Source organism: Notamacropus eugenii, chromosome 5 (assembly GCF_028372415.1).
Source record: "Notamacropus eugenii isolate mMacEug1 chromosome 5, mMacEug1.pri_v2, whole genome shotgun sequence".
Lineage (NCBI taxonomy): Eukaryota > Metazoa > Chordata > Mammalia > Diprotodontia > Macropodidae > Notamacropus > Notamacropus eugenii.
In genome coordinates this window covers 287,107,673-287,125,200 of record NC_092876.1, presented here as the reverse complement: position 1 = coordinate 287,125,200, position 17,528 = coordinate 287,107,673, and positions in this window count along the sequence as shown.

Here is a 17,528-nt window from a genome sequence, read left to right as displayed (position 1 = left end):
TAATATCAGAAAAGGAGCATGTGAACGACAGCAGAAATTCACCTCCCTGAGGGGAATGAATCATCAAAATAACCGGTGGAAAACAAGGTTGTGTAACCTTGAGCAGCCCGTGTCACCGGCTGGTGGAATTTTTAGAAAGGCAGCAGTTTGGGCTCATCACTGTGGTTCACGATTGCACACACCTGTTTGGGGCATGGATTTTGCAACCCCCCAAAAGGGGAAGCTGAACTCACTGCTTCTCCTGAGCAGCGCAAAAAAGCAGAAAACCACAGCTGCTTGAGCAGTTAACAGATATCAGTAAAGTACCCATGTTACATAATTAAGGATAACGTTCTTGAAGCATATGGGCCGGAGGTATTATACTCTCATTAAAACTTTAGGTAGGAAACAATTTAACATATTCTCACACATTTCTAGGATTGGAATCTATAACAAATGTTTGTAATTAGGCATGCTCTAAACAGTTTATTAAATAATACATGAAAACTGAGGTTGATGAAATAGAAAGGTAGAGGATTTTAGGTACAGTGACACATGAGCTATTCAGGGAGCAAGGAAAGATTACTTCCTGTTGACTTGATAACTAGTCACTTTGGGCATCATAAGTAAGACATTAGAAGAGGTTTCATTAGTTGGAATAGTCTGTCTGTAATCTTAAAGAAGTAAGTAGTGGTGGTGCCAAGGCTGCTGTTGTTTTAACTTGTGGTACTTCATTAGAAATGCCCATTTCTGCTGCTATAGCTACTGAAAAGTGGGATATTTTATTAAAAAAAATAGTAGTAAAATATTGCTTAAGGTGGCTGAGGTGGATCAGTCAGACTGGGGAGGAGGGGTTGAACGATGACAAACAAACATTGAAATCATGTTTTGAAAGCCACACCTTTCTGCACAGGGTCTGGTATCTGTTAGGTGATGAAGGAAATGAGCCATGGACAAGCCCCTCGGGAGTCATGAAAACAGGTGTTTTCTCTCTGGAGAAGACATGAAATTCATCCTTTAGAGACTAGATGGGGATGGGGGTTGGGGAGAGAGAGACAGAGAGAGACAGAAAGAGACTGAAAGAGACAGAGATAGAGACAGACAGAGACAGAGGCAGAGACAGACAGACAGACAGACACACAGAGATAGATAGGGAGAGACAGAGACAGAGACAATGAGAGATAGAGACAGACAGATAAAGAGACAGAGACAGACAGACACACACATACACACACAGAGAGAGAGAGAGAGAGAGAGACAGAGAGAGTGTGTTTCAACCTTACTTCCTTATTTCCCATTCAAGCTAGGTGAGTAGGGTTCATGGCCACTTTGAGTGTTGTGAAATGATTCTGGAAGTCCCCAATGAAAGAATAAGTGGGCTCTTTGTTTTTATACACACACACACACACACATGCACACACACATGCACACGCACCCACACATGCACACATATCTAGAGATTAAATAATGGTGGTGCCTGAAATGCCTTTGAGAATATATATCAGATACAGGACTAGGCTGATGTGGCTTTTCCTGATGTTGCCTGCTTGGTAGGTAAATTAGGCTGCCAATCTGGCAGTTTTCATAGTCAATAAATCTATTCTAGACATTTTATTTAAAAGCTGGCACTGATGTAGCGGAGGTAAGGGATTGTAAATTTTCTTTTATTTAGAGGCCCGGCACAATCAAAGATAGACCACCTAGAAGCTTTTGCATCTCCAGCATACAGTGACCTAGATCTCCGTGGGCATAACATTCATGGGCAGGAAGTATACATGACCAAAACAGGGAAAAATTAGGTATCACAACTAGAGAGATCCTGAGGGACTGGCACAATGCTTCTGTAGTTCTGGCCTAAGCCTTTGGGGAGGTTGGGTTGGATCTAAAGCTGGTTGGGGGTTGGAATCTGTTCTAAGGTCAACATGGTATTAGATTGGGAACATCATTACTTTCGGACTTCTAGGGGCTCCCATTTCACTGCCATTCTAGAGTACTCCAAACAATTTAGAGATTTTTCAATATTCCAGGATTAGGTCAAATCTCTTTTATGATCTTGCTGCCTCTTGCATTTAGCAGGCTAGTCTCCCTCAAGATTTAACTGAGAGGTCAAGTTTGTCTCAGAAGAAAAGATAATTACCTAGGGGACTTTGGAAGCACCATCCCCAGATGAGCTATGATAGAAAATGTACTATTTTGAGAAGGCAGACAATAATTGAATCTTTCATATAGAGAGAGAAATAAAATTTATTTCAAGCCTTTCAAGGAAAAGAACAACTTTTGGGTTTTTACAATGTACCTTTTCTCAGCCAGTTTACTCTTGTAGTTAGATGAAATGACTTTCCTTCATTTTCTTGACCATCTCCTGATTCTCAGTATTCTTCAGAGCTTTATATTGTTGGAACAAAATTTTCTCTTTTATTTAATTATATCTATTTCACAAATATGAAAGTATCTCAGGATATGCACATTGCAGATACATGGATTCACCAAATTATCCCTTTTTCTTTTCTGTTTGCACATAATATTTATAAATCTTAATTGTGCTTTATATTGTTACCATGCAAACTATTAAACAGGATCTGGTTTCAGATAGAGATATGTGAGTATTGACTTAGCCATGGCCTCATGAATAATTCAATTTGTTCACTTTCTGGAAATATCCAGTTTGCTCTTAGATGCAACAAATATTTGAATTGTATTCAGTCTGCCTGTCTTTTCACATACACACGCACACACACACAGACGTAATTTTGATATTATAAGCTACCGCAATACTAGGTAAAACACATCCTCTGATATTTCCTCCAAAAACAAATTTAAAGTCATATAAAATGTCATTTATTTCATACAAATAAAAGTTGGACAAAAAAATCCTAGTGATGTGCTGAAGCATTTGGCAGATTTCCAGGAATTTAGGACATGGAGGTATTTAAAGATACATGGCATTAATTACTCAGAAATATTTTGATGTAGCAAATAACTGACCTGGTACTTATAAAAAAGAAAACAAAACTCTAGCAGCAGATCCTTTACGAAATATTTACAAAAGTTATGTTATGAATGTCATAGGACCTAAGAACCTGGGCTGTGACACAATATGATCAACTTACTGGCAAATGACAAAACTTTTCAAAGAAAAAATTGGGAAATAAATTCTCCAAAGCAGCTGCTTTGGAGAATTATGTGATGCTGCCAGTTTGAGTGTATCCAATGCCCTCATTAAATGTCATGCCAGGAGAAGAAGTAGCTCAAAAAGATTAAAAAGCAGCATATATGGATGAGAATCAGAGGTCAGGGTGAGGAGAAGGGGGCAGAGGCAAATATTTAAAAATACTTGTTTTTTCTTCAGAGCAATATAGGTAATTGGTAAGTATTTGACTTTTTAAGTTTGGGTAGTAGAAAACGATATAATATTGCTTATATGTATATATACATAAATGTACATATGTGTAAATGTATATATGAACCTGTTATATGTATATATAGAACACACATATATGTACATATATCAAATAGAATGTATACACATATGTATTCCATAACAGCCATATAATATATATAATACAATACATGTATAATATGTTCTAGGAGTTGATCAAGACTTTTCTCTTGGCACATAACTCCAGCATTTGTTTAGATTGTATATTAATGTTCATATAGCCAGAGAAAATCAGATCTATAATCATTATAGTGGCTGGGAATAAAGATAATGGTTGCATATTGGCCGTATCCATGAACAATGAAGTCAGCCCTCCTCTTAATCTTCTCCCATAATTCACCCCCTTCTCCAGCTAAACTTTAGAGAACTTCAGAGAAGGTAATCCCATCTTTGTTGGTAATAGCTACCTGTGATTTCTCTTCACCAACATGAGACACTTCAATTTTTAAGTTTCATTAATCCCATTTGTTTTAATACTGTAGGCATTTTCCAGTGTACCTGTGGCTTCACAGATAAGAAGGAAGCATATTTTATCATGTGCTCTCTTGAACAAAGATTTGCCATTACAATCGGAATTCAGTGACCTTCCTGATGGTCCCTTATGGGAACTTAGAGTTCTATTATGCCCTTATTCCATTTACATTTTGGTATTCCTTATATATATTGTGACTAATTTATGTTAGTTCATGCTGGTCCCATGGTGCTCTGAATTTCTCAAACTTGTCAGTATACCACTAAGAAAACAGGGATTGAGATTAAGTGACTGGCCCAGTGTCACAGAACTAGTGTCAGAGACAGAATTTGAAAGTATGTCTGCATGATTCCAAGTCTAACAACCTATCCACTCATCCATGTGGTCTCAAAAAAAACAACCAAAACAAAAGCCAATCCTTATATGCTCTGTGTGGATGTGCAGGTAAGGAGGTGATTAACCATAGCATATTTTGTGCAGATCAGGTTGTTCACTTTTGCTCTCCCTAAAGGACGTTTTTCCATATTGTAGTTTTACCAATTTGATCTTGGAATTCATATTGCTTATTTAAATGCAAAAATACCAAGCTGTAGGAAACTTTGAGGAAATAAATGGAACAACAGAGAATCAGATCCTTCTAAGATATCCATGAGAAGAAAAGGGACACTTGGCTTCCCTGATTCTCTTTAAAATACACACACACACACACACACACACACACACACACACACACTCTCACACACACACAATTGCTCACTCAAAAGTGAAGTCCATGAGACTAAGGACTGTAACACTGGTGCCAACTTTCCCAACATACCCAGGAATTTCTTTATTTAGAACCTCCCATGTGTGTGTTTTTAATCTCTGGAATCTCAGGGATTTTCCCATCCCTCTGGATGCTTGAGAAGTTTCAAAGGATAGTAACCCCTCCTGGAATTCTCTACTTCTACAGTTTTATTTTTAAAATGTGAATAGTAGTGGCATGTTGGAGAAATGGGCATTCATATAACACAGACATCCAAGAAAACCAGGCTGGATAGGAGCATTTCTGAAGTCTTTTGGAAGATAGAAAATTTGAGGCTTTAGACCATTTCTTAAAATGACTCCTGGAAAACAAGAGGTAAGCAGTTCTGGAATCACTTAAGAAGGCAGAAACAACCCATCTTATGAGAGCAGTCAAAGACAACCTCGTACATGTTGACCTGTGTACATGTTCAACAAGCTATCTGTTCAATAGTCATGTCTCCTTCTCATGCCTAAGTATGCCTTTCCTTCTATGCTCTTCTGCCTTGGATTGTCCTTCACTTCCCTCTGCCTCCCCCACACCCCATAGATGTAAACTTCTGTATTTGCAACATTCCAAGTTAGCATCTTCCATTTTCCTAGATGATGGGTGTTTCTTTGCCTGCACCTTCAGGGATGGAACAGGATCTTTCCACCCATTATCAAAAAACACATTTGAACAGCTCTCAGTGGGAACCTGCCATGGGTCCCAAATTAATCCAAGAGATATCTTGGGCTACCCTAACTATGTATACTGATGTCATAGATCATTGTGGATTCCTATTTCTTACTATAGCCTGAAGACCATCACGTGTAAGGTTTCTTCATGAGATCCTTGATTGTTTTCCTTCTCTGTTTTTTCCACAGTCCTGCTTTGAGGATTTAGACCCTAAGGTGTGTATAGTTAGTGAGTGGAGGAACTGCTCTAGTTAGAAAATGTCAATTTCAGCTCTGTTGAGAGAAAGCTTCAAGCTTGAAAGTGTTCATCTTGAGCCTAGTATAAAAGGGAGGAGGGGTCCAGGGGATGCTCTAGAACCCATCCTTTTTGTATGTCTCTAATTAAGCCATGTGGCCTTCTTTTTGGAGCATACTAGAACAAAAGGGACCATTGCTTTAAACCTTAACTTGAACATTTCATTCTTCTACTAAGTCCTTTTTATTTCAGCAATGGACTCTGGACTCATGGACACATGTTCATTTATTTCTTTTCAATCCAGATGATAGATTTGAAATTTACATGGCAGAAAATAATAATAATAATAGCAAATTCAGTTTTCTGTCAAGATTGTACAAATTTCTGAACCAACCCCCATACATGGTTTAAGGGAAATTATTAATGCATGTATCTGGAAAAGGGTATGATATTTGCACATTGGGTCTGTGATATAAACATGTTGCTCCCTTTACAATAAAGCATAATGTACAATGACAGAAAACTCTTTTTCACTTATGAACGTCTGAGTCTGAAATTCACACAAACCACACTTTTGTTTGACTCCTAAATGTGGGTGCCAAATGAATCTACTGCACTAGGCTTCTGAACACTACTGCAACTGTGCAGCCCCTACTTCTCTACTGGGAGAATTGTTTCGGCAGATAAACCATCTGGCTTGAAACACAGCCCTCTTTGAAAATATTTCTCATTATGTTAGCTCTAAAACAATGTGTACAACTATGCTTCATTGGAAGACATGGGTAACAGAAATTCAATGTCAAACAATATCTTCTCTGTAATCTTTTCCTAAATAATTTTAAAAAAAGCAATCAAAATGCAAAATTTTAATTCTTTAAAGAGTCATTGTGAATCTAGTGTAAGATGAATAAAATTCAAGGAAATTGTTAATGAGGTGCTAAAATGCAAGACTTTAAAATGTTGATATCTTTAATCTTTCCTGTAGGAAAGCTTACGGACAATGTATTTATTTGGATGTGACATGAGGGTGTTACCGTAATGTTTTATGTTTATATGCATCTTTTCATCCAAGGGTCTCCAACTATGTTATAATTGCTTTGAGTCGAACACAGTGTAATTGTTGACCCTATTTCATAGAGGACATGAAGTTTGGCAAAGTTGAGTGATTTTCTCTATCTGGCTTAGTGAGTCAGAACCACTTGTTCAAAATCCATCAAATAGAGTTAATTTCTTTAAGCGGGTGGACTGATGTGTAGATGCATAGGTAAGATAGAGGGATGACTGTTGATTAGAATGTAGGGTGGAGAAAGATTGAGGGATCATAGTGAGCTAAAAATTGAGTACTAATTAGTGGTGGTGGGGTGAGTGTAGGGGAAGGAAGTTAAAGGTCGGAGTTGGTTGTATTAACCATCTACGAAAATTTATTACTAGGTTCCAGACTACATGATTCTAAGATGACTTCTAAGATATTTGGTCCTAATAGAGAACAAAAACCCTTAGTGGAAGTATTAGTTGAAGCACAACCCAATGCAAGAAGTCAGAAGAGTAATGGTTGACCAAGAGGGGGATTACCCTTAGCACAGAACAGGGTGTTTCAGTAGGCAAGGGAGAATGAGAGTAATTCTTTTGGCACTTCTCCTGATGGTGGCCAACAGGGGATTGTTACTGGAGATTGACTAAATATATATTAATCATACTGAAGAAAATAAAAGGATGTGGTAGATAGGAATCCATACTTTTGTCCCTCAGAGCCATCAAAATTCTCTCTTTTACATATCAACTTATCTGTGTTTTCATACTCTGTTTCTATCTCTGTGATGTTCCAGTCTCTGTGATCTTACCTTCATTTTGTTAATGCTGTTGTATATATGTTTTTATGTTTTCAGTTGACCTCATATATAAGGCAGTGACTGGTTAGGGTACCACTAGGTTAAGCGAGCTGAGTACAGTGAATATGCATAAAGGTTGATTCATGGCATGGAATAAGGGGCTGATGCTAGGAATATGTTCCCAAACAAGGTGAGAAGAGCTGCCTTATTGGAATGACAGTATTTTAATATTATGGGTTAAGTGTATCTGACCTTAATTAAGGACAGGAATGCTTTCTGAAGAATCAGGATAATTGTCCTAGAGGAAATCAGTATGTTTCTATTATGAATTTAAAGACTATATGTGTGTATGTGTATGTGTGTGTGTGTGTGTGTGTGTATGTGTATGTGTGTGTGTGTGTGTAGTGAGTCCAGTGGAAACATTAGTTGGATTTGCTGTGATCTGCTTACAATAGCCTGTAATAATGACAATCATGATAGGTAGCATTTATATAATATTTAAGGATTTGACGAAGTACTTTTTACATGTTGTTTGATATTTGCCCTTTTTTGTATCCCTAGATCTTAACATAGTGCCTGGCATGTAGTGAAGTGTTTAGTAAGTCCTTACTGATTGACATCAGACAAAAAAAATAGATGATGTTATTTATTTACTCCCATTTTGTAGATATAAATACTTAGTCTGAAAGACATTATACAGTTACAAAATCACACAATGAGTAAGTGGTTTGAAACAGGATTCAAACTCATGACTTCTTGACTCTGAGTTATGAACTCTGTCCACTGTACCACTAAGCTGACTGTGATCAGTAGGGACCCACAAATGCTAAGCTTTCAGATATCCGTCTTAGTGAAACCATAGCAGAGTGGATTAATTACATCTTTTGATCAGATATGATTATGCAAAATTTGCCTTGCCTGACATGTGAAACTAGCATTCCAAATGACTTTATGATTTTCTGGTTACATGTTTGGTCACTGGCAGCAGTGACCATACTTTTAAGCTCTGCTATATCTGTTATGGTTAGAAAGTGAATGTAGGTTAATATCTGCTGAAGGGGAAGAAAAATCAGCAAATTCATATGTTGTGCTTCAATTTAGTCTTTGATAATGATAACGTATTTATATAGTGTTTTATAGAGGCAGTTGTAACATAGCAGATAGAGGCAGCCTTGGATCCAGGAAGACCTAGTTTCAAATTGTACCTATGACACAGTCTGACTCTGTGACCCTGGGCAAATCACTTAATCTACGAGTACTCTAGGCCAAGGGTATCAAAAAGAACCTGGAGTGAGTATACAGGGCAATACTCTTTTTTAGAAACAGATTAAAACACAATTGGAAAATAGTTAACAAAATTAATAAAACACAATAGAACATAGATAATGTTAATATATAGTTTTCTAAGCCAATAAGCAGTCAGTAGGCATCTTTACATATAATTCAGTGGCTCAGTTTCTATTTGAGTCTGAAATTATTTCTCTAGGCAATTGTTTAAAACTGTAATTTGCAGAGAAGTCACCAACCTACCTTTGCAGAGGGAGTTAACTCACCTACAAGTTCCCTGCACCAGTGAAATCTCAGGTTTAGTCCTCATCCCTATACCTTATAGAGAGACTTTTCATGCATGTTATTCCATCTAAAGGCTAGTGGATCATAGGAGTTTGAACTAGGGAGAATTTAGAGATAACCTAATCTAATCCATTTTCCTCCTTTTATAGAGAAGGAAATTGAAATCTAAAAAAAGAAAGTCATTTGCCCATACCAGGTCATGGTGAGATAGCTAGTAAACATCACAACCAAGATTGGAATCCAGATCCTTTGAGTCTAATTCTCTCTCCATTCTATCACCCTGCTTTTCTATAATTGATTGTTTAAGTAATGAAGCTTCCTGTCTTGGAGTTTTTATCACATGAAAGAATGTCAGCACTTCAGAGATCTTACATCTCAAGTCAGAGAGTCAGTCTTAGCCCGCAAACTTCTCCTGCAATAAGGGTTCCAAACTTAACTTGGGTAGGAGGAGACTGTGAGGATGTTAGACTTTACTTGGCCATATTACTCTGCTGACAAACCCCACATTTATCTTCTAACCATTCCTTACTCCCTTCTCTAGCATTTTCCTATTTATATGAAAAAAAAAAACTTTTATACTTCAAAGTGCTAAAGTGGTCTTGAAGGTTCACCAAGAACATTTGGAGAACCGATATAATTTGTAACTCGATTTTCTCAAAATGTATATTATAATTGTTCCTCATTTCAAAGTGAAAATAACATGAATTAAAAGAATAAGAAGAAGGCCCTGGTATGAAGACCGGATGCATTTTTCACTGCTGTTTTCCTTTTAAAAAAATATGTACTTATTATATGTTTTCTTAGGATTTTGAGCCAAGGAAACATTAAGTGTCTGTGGAATTGAGAAGGCAGTGTAACACACTGATCATATCTCCAATAATTGGAATCTGAAGTAAGCTGTTGTAAAAGGGTGCATTCCAACTGCCATCTGACAATCCACATGCTGGTTTGTCCCAGGCATTACAAGGTAAGAGGACATTGTGATGGATTTACTCATAGGAGGCCTTTCCAAGAGATCAAATGCCAGGGTGCTCCCTTCCCTTACTCTGCACTCAAACTAGATAGTGAATAGCCTTTGTGATATACCCAGGTATATTTACTTTCTCTTGGAAATGAAAATTCTTTTTTTGAGAAAGTGAAATCCAATCATTCATTCCAAGGAGGCTTAATAACCTGGTGGCCATCTCTGTTTGCCCTGGCAATTAAAACAGTTGATGATTTTTAAAGGGAAAAAAAGATATAGTATGGGGAAAAGGCAAGATTATTTCTACTGAAGTGAGAGAGGTGGCCACTTTTTAGGGCAGGTAAGGTAGATTAATAAGAGACTACTCATAAGGAGGTTTCAGATCTTACTGTCAGAGGGTAATAATTAATGATCAAATGTTAATGGAGATGCTGGGCTGTTGATGTCATTAATTCAGTTCAGTGGAGCCAGTCTTGCCCGGGACCTGCCACAGCTGTCACTGCATTCGCTTAATTATTCCAGTGCCTTCGGGCTCTTTTCCCCCCTTTTTGCTACTAACTACAGGACAGTATGTTTTCACTGAAGCAGAATTACGAAGAATGCCCTGCTTTTTGGGTAGTGCCAGGCCAAATATATGTGAAAACCCAAAGGCAACAAAAAAATAACCTTTTTTGTTGTTGTTTTGTTTTGGTTCTTTCCAGGTGTGTGTGTGTGTGTGTGTGTGTGTGTGTGTGTGTGTGTGTGTGTGTGTGTGTGTGTGTGTGTGTGTGTGTGTGTGTGTGTGTGTGTGTGTGTGTGTGTGTGTATGTGATGGGAGGAGTCTAGTTTTTATTTATTACAGACCAAAATGAGGAGATGGAAAGTGCTTGAGAAAGGCCGTCCTAAATAGTGTGATTGTCTTGATATAATATTTATATCCTGTGAAGATTCAGTTCTGGAAAACTAACCTAATACCTCCCAGTTTCTATGCTGGGCAAAATGTCCGTGTTCACCCTCTCCCGCAACCAAACAAAGAGAATATAGAAAAAAAGGAGCTTAGGGAGGTGGGGGGTTGGGGGCGAACACCATCAGTTGGTAAAACATAATGTGAAATAATCATGCTTCAAAAGATGGGAAATCATAAAAAATTATCCTTTACTGGGCAAATTGAGGCAAGGAAAAACATGATCACTAAAATGCCACTTCCATTAAAATTCAGCTTGTAGGAGTGGATGAATTTGCCTGCTGTGCCTTCAGAGCCTTCTTCCACTTCCTTGGCTATGTTTCTTTCATCTCATTGTGCTAGAACTTTAAGGAAAACTCCTCACTTTTTAAACCCCTTTGGATCTTTCCTCTCTGGCCTGACCTAGTAGACGCCTCAGTTCTTGGCCTTCTTTCTAACTGGAGAAAGGTAGATTTGTTCTAAAACTTTTGCAAAATTTTTTTTGCCCTATCTTCACTTTTTTTGGGGGGTGATAGGGGGTGGGAGGAGAGTATGAATATCTAGTTTTGATGAGTGTTACGATTTCAAATCAGTCCAATATGCCTCCTTGAACTGCTAGACTGGAATGCAGCTTGACTCCGTTCCAAACTGAAGTGCTTAAAAAAATGTAAGGCACTACAACAATTTAAAATCACTCTATATGCTGCACATGGTGATTTAAAATAATTGAGGCTCTTCAAATTTTTATATGCCCTTGAATTTGGAAGTGATCAAGGTTCTGGGCATGTGCAGTATACGATGATTTGAAATTATTAGAGTCCTTCAAATTTATCATAAGTGTTTCAGCTTGAAAGTGATAGGGAATCTGGACTTAGGCAGTGAAAAGTGATTTAAAATTATCAGAGCACTACAGATGTTTTATAGGTCCTTTAATTTGAAAGTGATCTCAGTTCCGGTCTTTAGTACCATAGAGGATAGTACTTTCTACTCAATGCAGCAAGTTTAGATTTTTCCAAACTATCCATTACTTAGAAAGTCTTTAAAAAATTCAGAAGATATTAGTTCATAAAGAGAATATTTAATAAATAATTTCACAGTTACAGGAACTTGATTTTACTTTGGCTGCCACAATCCATGATTGTGAACTAATACAATGGCATTTTGGAGGGGGGGGGAAGAAGGAATGAGCTTGAGTTTTGAGAGAAAGAAAAACAAATGAGGGTAGATTAGCTCCTACTATCCGTATGAAAAGTCATATGCAACAAGAACATTTGATTTGCCCTGGTGAAGGTCTAGGGACCAGGGGGAAGATAGGGATCTCTAGGTGGCCTTTACAAATTATACAGTGATTTAAAAAAAAATAGAACAAAGGGCCCACAAAACTCTTATCACATAGATCAAAGCTTCTACACTCACGCTTGAGTTTTAGTTTTTCCTCCTCTGGCATAACATGTGCAAGGCAGGTCCTCTGTTCAGAAGCAATTCTTTCTTAAAACATTCATGCTCTTGTCATATGTTGCTTTTTCAGACAAATGCATTATTTTCACTTTGTGTGTACTTGGATGAAGTTGGTAACTCCACTGATTTGAAGCAGACTTTACCTGACTAGGAAAGTTAGAAACTTATGAGCTGTATAAGATGGATGGATCCTCTTGTTTTATCCACTGGAAGGACATGTGACATCACTAGACCCTTTTGCTAAAGTAAGTTCTTGGAGATGGAATATTTAAGCTTGCTGAAACCCCTGATGACATGATTCTAACATACACAGTAGACTTCTGCTTCAAATGTCAGGATTGTACAAGAGGGACTGTAGTCACTAAGAATTCAGCTAAAATTATCGGTCGCATTGCTGTTGTACCTCTGAATACCATATGACTGGTCTCTTGACTTGATTTAAAGTAGTGTGACAAAGGTGAAATTCCAGCATATGCCCCACTCATTTCCCTTCCTCAGTAAATGTTTTTATTTTGATAAAAATTAGGATAAGTTGATTAGGCTTTTGACTTTCTCTCTCTCTCTCTGTGAAGAAAGAGAGTTTGAATTGGAAACACTCTGGCACATGAAAACCATCTGACCTGTGTCCTGGGTCTATGAATCTCCAGACCTTTATGAGAGTAGAAATTTAACAGGATTAGGAATAGAAAATGCTAATAATAGAGCTCATGTTTTGTATTTAGGATTAACCTTCGCCCTAAGGACATAGTGCCAGCTCTCTACACAATATCTTGCAATTGGCATAGTATTTGACCTTTGTTCTTAGAATTATTTTTGGAAGTTTATTTCACTTTATATGTATGTTTAAGCCAGTTTTCTGATCTTTATTGCTGTTGTTTGATAGCAAAATTAAAAAAAATGCAGTGGAGGATTTTTCTTTTATATGTTTCAGTCCTAAAATGAGGAATGAACTAGTCGTACGCTTCTGACTGTATTTTTAATAAAATCTTGATTAGGTCACAGGAAGAATGAATTCAGTCGTATAAACCTAGATTTTAATCAATTTAGTTCAACAAATGTTTATTAATTGCCCACTCCAGGGAAAGCCCTGAGCTGGTGACTTAAAGATTGAAAAATAAAAATGAATCCTGCCTCCAAGGAGCTTACATTTTTCTGAGAGGAGGAAAGGTTGTTCCTCCTCCTCCTTCCGTTTTCCTGGGGGAAGTTCATTATTACTATTATTATTAATTATTAATCATTATGTTTTCCTAGGGAAGGGGAGAGTTCTTTTCCTCCTCCTTATCATCATCATTATAACGTTTTCCTGGGAGGGGTTAATTATTACTCTTATACTTCCTAGGAGAGGGGAAGTTTTTATTCTTAATTATTATTTTATTTATCGTTATTATTATTATATTTTCCTGGATGGAAGAGAGATTCCACTGATATATAAATAAGCAAAAATGAGGAAGGAGCCAGGACTGTCAGCTAGGACGGGAGCAGACTGGAATATCTTCATATAGTACATACAAATAGTTCTGTCAGATAGAGGATTTAATATGCAAGTAGGTTGATTAGGTATTTGAAGAACAGGAATATGTACACATTTGAGGTAATTGTTAGAAAAGTTACTGGAAAACCCTGCACAGTTAGTCACTTTACAATTGAACCTCAAAGACAGCATGAGGAAAACACATTGAACTTGTCATGAGAAGATACTGGTTTTGTGTCCCAACTCTATTATTTATTAGACATTTGACCTTGGGCATGTTATTGAAACTCTTAAAATCTCAATAACCTCATCTGTGAAATGAAGATTGCCATCCCAATCCTACCTATCTCGCAAGACTCTTTTGAGGATCATAAAATTGTAAGATTGTGCTGTTGAGCTGGAACAGAGCTCCAAGACCACCTAGTCTAAGCCTTTATTTCATCAATGAGACCCTATGAGGTGAAATGACTTGCCCAAAGCTACACAGTTATAAAATGTCATGACCTCTAATGTCAGAGTCAGTGTTCCTTGTCCTACAGGGCAAGTACATCTATCTGCACTATGCTCTCTTCTCAGTAGCTCAAAGTAGGTGAAATTTACAAATCCTTTTGTCTTTGTAACCTGCCATATAAATATAGCACAGTTTTTAGGCTCAGTTTCCCAAAATGCAGCATCAGTTTGGGTCCCCAGAGCAGGACACTCTACTTTTCATCCCTAGGTTCTAGGATTAACCTGGAAAGGTTTGTCAAGGGTTGGTTTTCTAATTTTCTGACTCATTAGCCTCCAGCTATATGCTTCCCCCATTGATAATCAGTTGATATCAATTATCCAATAAATATTAATTAGAAGAAAATACTTATCATGGTGGTAGAATAAGAACAATTGGTACAAAATATCCCTCCATTTTAGGAACTTACTCTCCCATAAATACATAGAGGACAGTGAAAAATGAGCTCATGCTTAGAGAATACATGGGGTAAAAGGGTAATTCAAAGTTTTTGGTTTCCCTTTACTGCTCATGAATTTCTCCTTAGGCATGGTGTACATTTCTGCTGGGTTCCACATAGAATTTTAAAGCTGTCTTTTTACAGTATGTCCACACTTTGTCAGTCAGTCAGAGTCAGAATTATAAATTCTCATTAAATACCTACTATGTACCAGGATTTGGGCTAAGCTCTGAGGATACAAATACGAAAAAGAAAGACAGTCCCTGCCTTCTTTATCTGATAATGATCTTTTTTGGCCCATAATTCCTCTCAGCATTATGTGGTTTTCTTGTTTATCGTTTTAAAATTTTTAATGTTTTGCTTCGTCAGAGAGTATGTTTACAGCTCCTGCTTTTTTAGGATTTACTTGATGCATAGTAAATTTTCCCCTCCCCTTCAGTTTTATTTTGCATAAATCTTTGTTTTTTAAATGTGTTTCTGGTAAGCAACAGATTGTAGGGGTTTGTTTTCTTATCCAATCTGTCACTTTTTTCCATTGTATTGGATTGTTTAATCCATTCACATTTAAAGTTATAACTGAGGTTTATATTTCCCTCCCTCTGACACTAATATATTTTTAAAGTTATTATTTCCCCTCTCTTCTGCTACAAACATAGTGCTATGTTTCTTTAGTTACTTTAATCTTTTTTTTTTTTTTTTTTTGGGTAGCACAGCTGTCACTGGCTTTTCCTCTCACTCTTGATCCTTTCTTCTTGTTTGCTATCCCTTTCCTTTTACAGTTTTGCTAATTAGTTCCTTTTCTTTCCTGCTTTTATCTGGTTATATAATTCCTCCCCTCTTTTTTCCTCTCAATTAATCAAGTAGATGCCACCTTCTTTCCTCCTCTTCAACTAGCTGTATTCATTACTATCTTAAATTTCGTTTTTGTGCCCCTTTCCAAAAAAGATTTTTCTTAATCTCTCCACTATTCATCCTTTTTCTAAAACGCTCATTCTCTGATTTATGATCTGCATAATATGATCTGTCCCTATTTTCTATATTTTCCATGTAGTCAAAACTTCAAGGTATCCAGTCTAGGCTCTTTCATCGAGGTAGTTTCTGCCACTGCTTTGTAAAGCTCTCCCTTTTCATTTCTTTTTCCATTGTGCCTTATTCCTAAAATAATGCTAATTATTGCAGGTGTCAGAGAAGATACCATCTCATGATACAATCCTTCTTACATCACATCCCTTTTAGGCAGCCCACTAATGATCTATACCCTCCCTTGGTTATTCCTTTTCCCCATTTCCTGGACATCTCTTCTCTGTTCCATGCTCTCTCACTCTGCTAGTTCTAAGAGTTCCAATTCCTCCCCTTCTTAGGAAGAATGGACTTTTCAAGTACCAAATTCCCCAGGACACATACAGTGTGAGGTCCCCATCTCCCTCTTTTTATCCATAGAAATATTCACCAGTGGAGCCTCTTCCCAGAACTAAAACAAGGCCTCCTTCCTTTTTAAAAAAAATTCTTTTTTTTGTTTTCAGTATTCTATAATCACTTCCATACATCTTAGATTTTTTTTCCCCTCCCTCCACCTTTTTCCCCTCTACCTTCTCACTCCCTCCCTGAGGCAGCATGCAATTTTACATAGGTGCTACACATACATTCCTATTAAATACATTTTCACCTTAGTCATGTTGCATGGAAGAATTAAAATGAATGGGAGAAATCATAAAACAAAACAAAGCATAATGCAAAAGAAAATGGTCTGCTTCATTCTGCGATCTAATTCCATAGTTCTTTCTCTGGATGTGGAAGGCATTTTGCCTCTGTGGAAGGCATTTTGCCTCAAGAGACCATTGGGAATTTTTTAAGTCCTTGCATGACAAGGAAGTACTAAGTCTACCAGAAAAATTCCTCACACTCTGTGGTTGTTGCTGTGTACAAAGTTCTGGTTCTGCTTCTTTCACTGAGCATCAGTTCATATAAGTTCTTCCAGGCCTTCCTGAAGTCTTCCCATTCATCATTTTTTATAGCACAATAGTATTCCATTACATTCACATACCACAATTTATTCAGCCATTCCCCAGTTGATAGGCATCCCCTTGATTTCCAGTTTCTGGCAAGGCCTCCTTCCTTTACTTTACTCTCTTTTCAATCATGCCTCCCTCCTCACCCATTTGCTTGTAGGTTTTTCTCTTTCTGAGACCATATGGGTTACCTTTCCATCATTGCTGGATGATTTATTACCCTAGTATATCACATATTCCTCCCTTTCCCCCGATTCCTCTTTCCCTTTCCTGTATTCTGTTACTTGTAACATAGTCACACAAAAACAAATGAATAAAAAAAAATCATTGATCTGTAGGCAGGGTAACACTAGGTTCTGTTCATAATGTCTCAGGCCTGCATCTTCATTGTTACCTCTACTAGAATTCTTTCTTCATCACTGAATTGTGAGCATTTAGAAAGAAGTACTTCACTGGATTCTTTGATGTCACTTCATTGCTATTGCTGTCCTTTGCTAATGCATCTATTGACCCCTCATGTATTTCTGTTGTCTGAGGTATTTAAGAAGGGAATAATCTTTTAGTATTGGTTTTTTTCTTTTCTTAAAAATTTCCCCCCAATTTTATTAATTTGCTTGTTTTCAGTTTTCAACAATCACTTCCATAAGTTCCAGATTTTCTCCCCCTTTTCCTCCCTCCCTCCCCAAGACAGTATGCAATCTTATATGGGTTCTACACATATATTCCTATTAAACACATTTTCACATTAGTCATGTTGCATAGAAGAATTC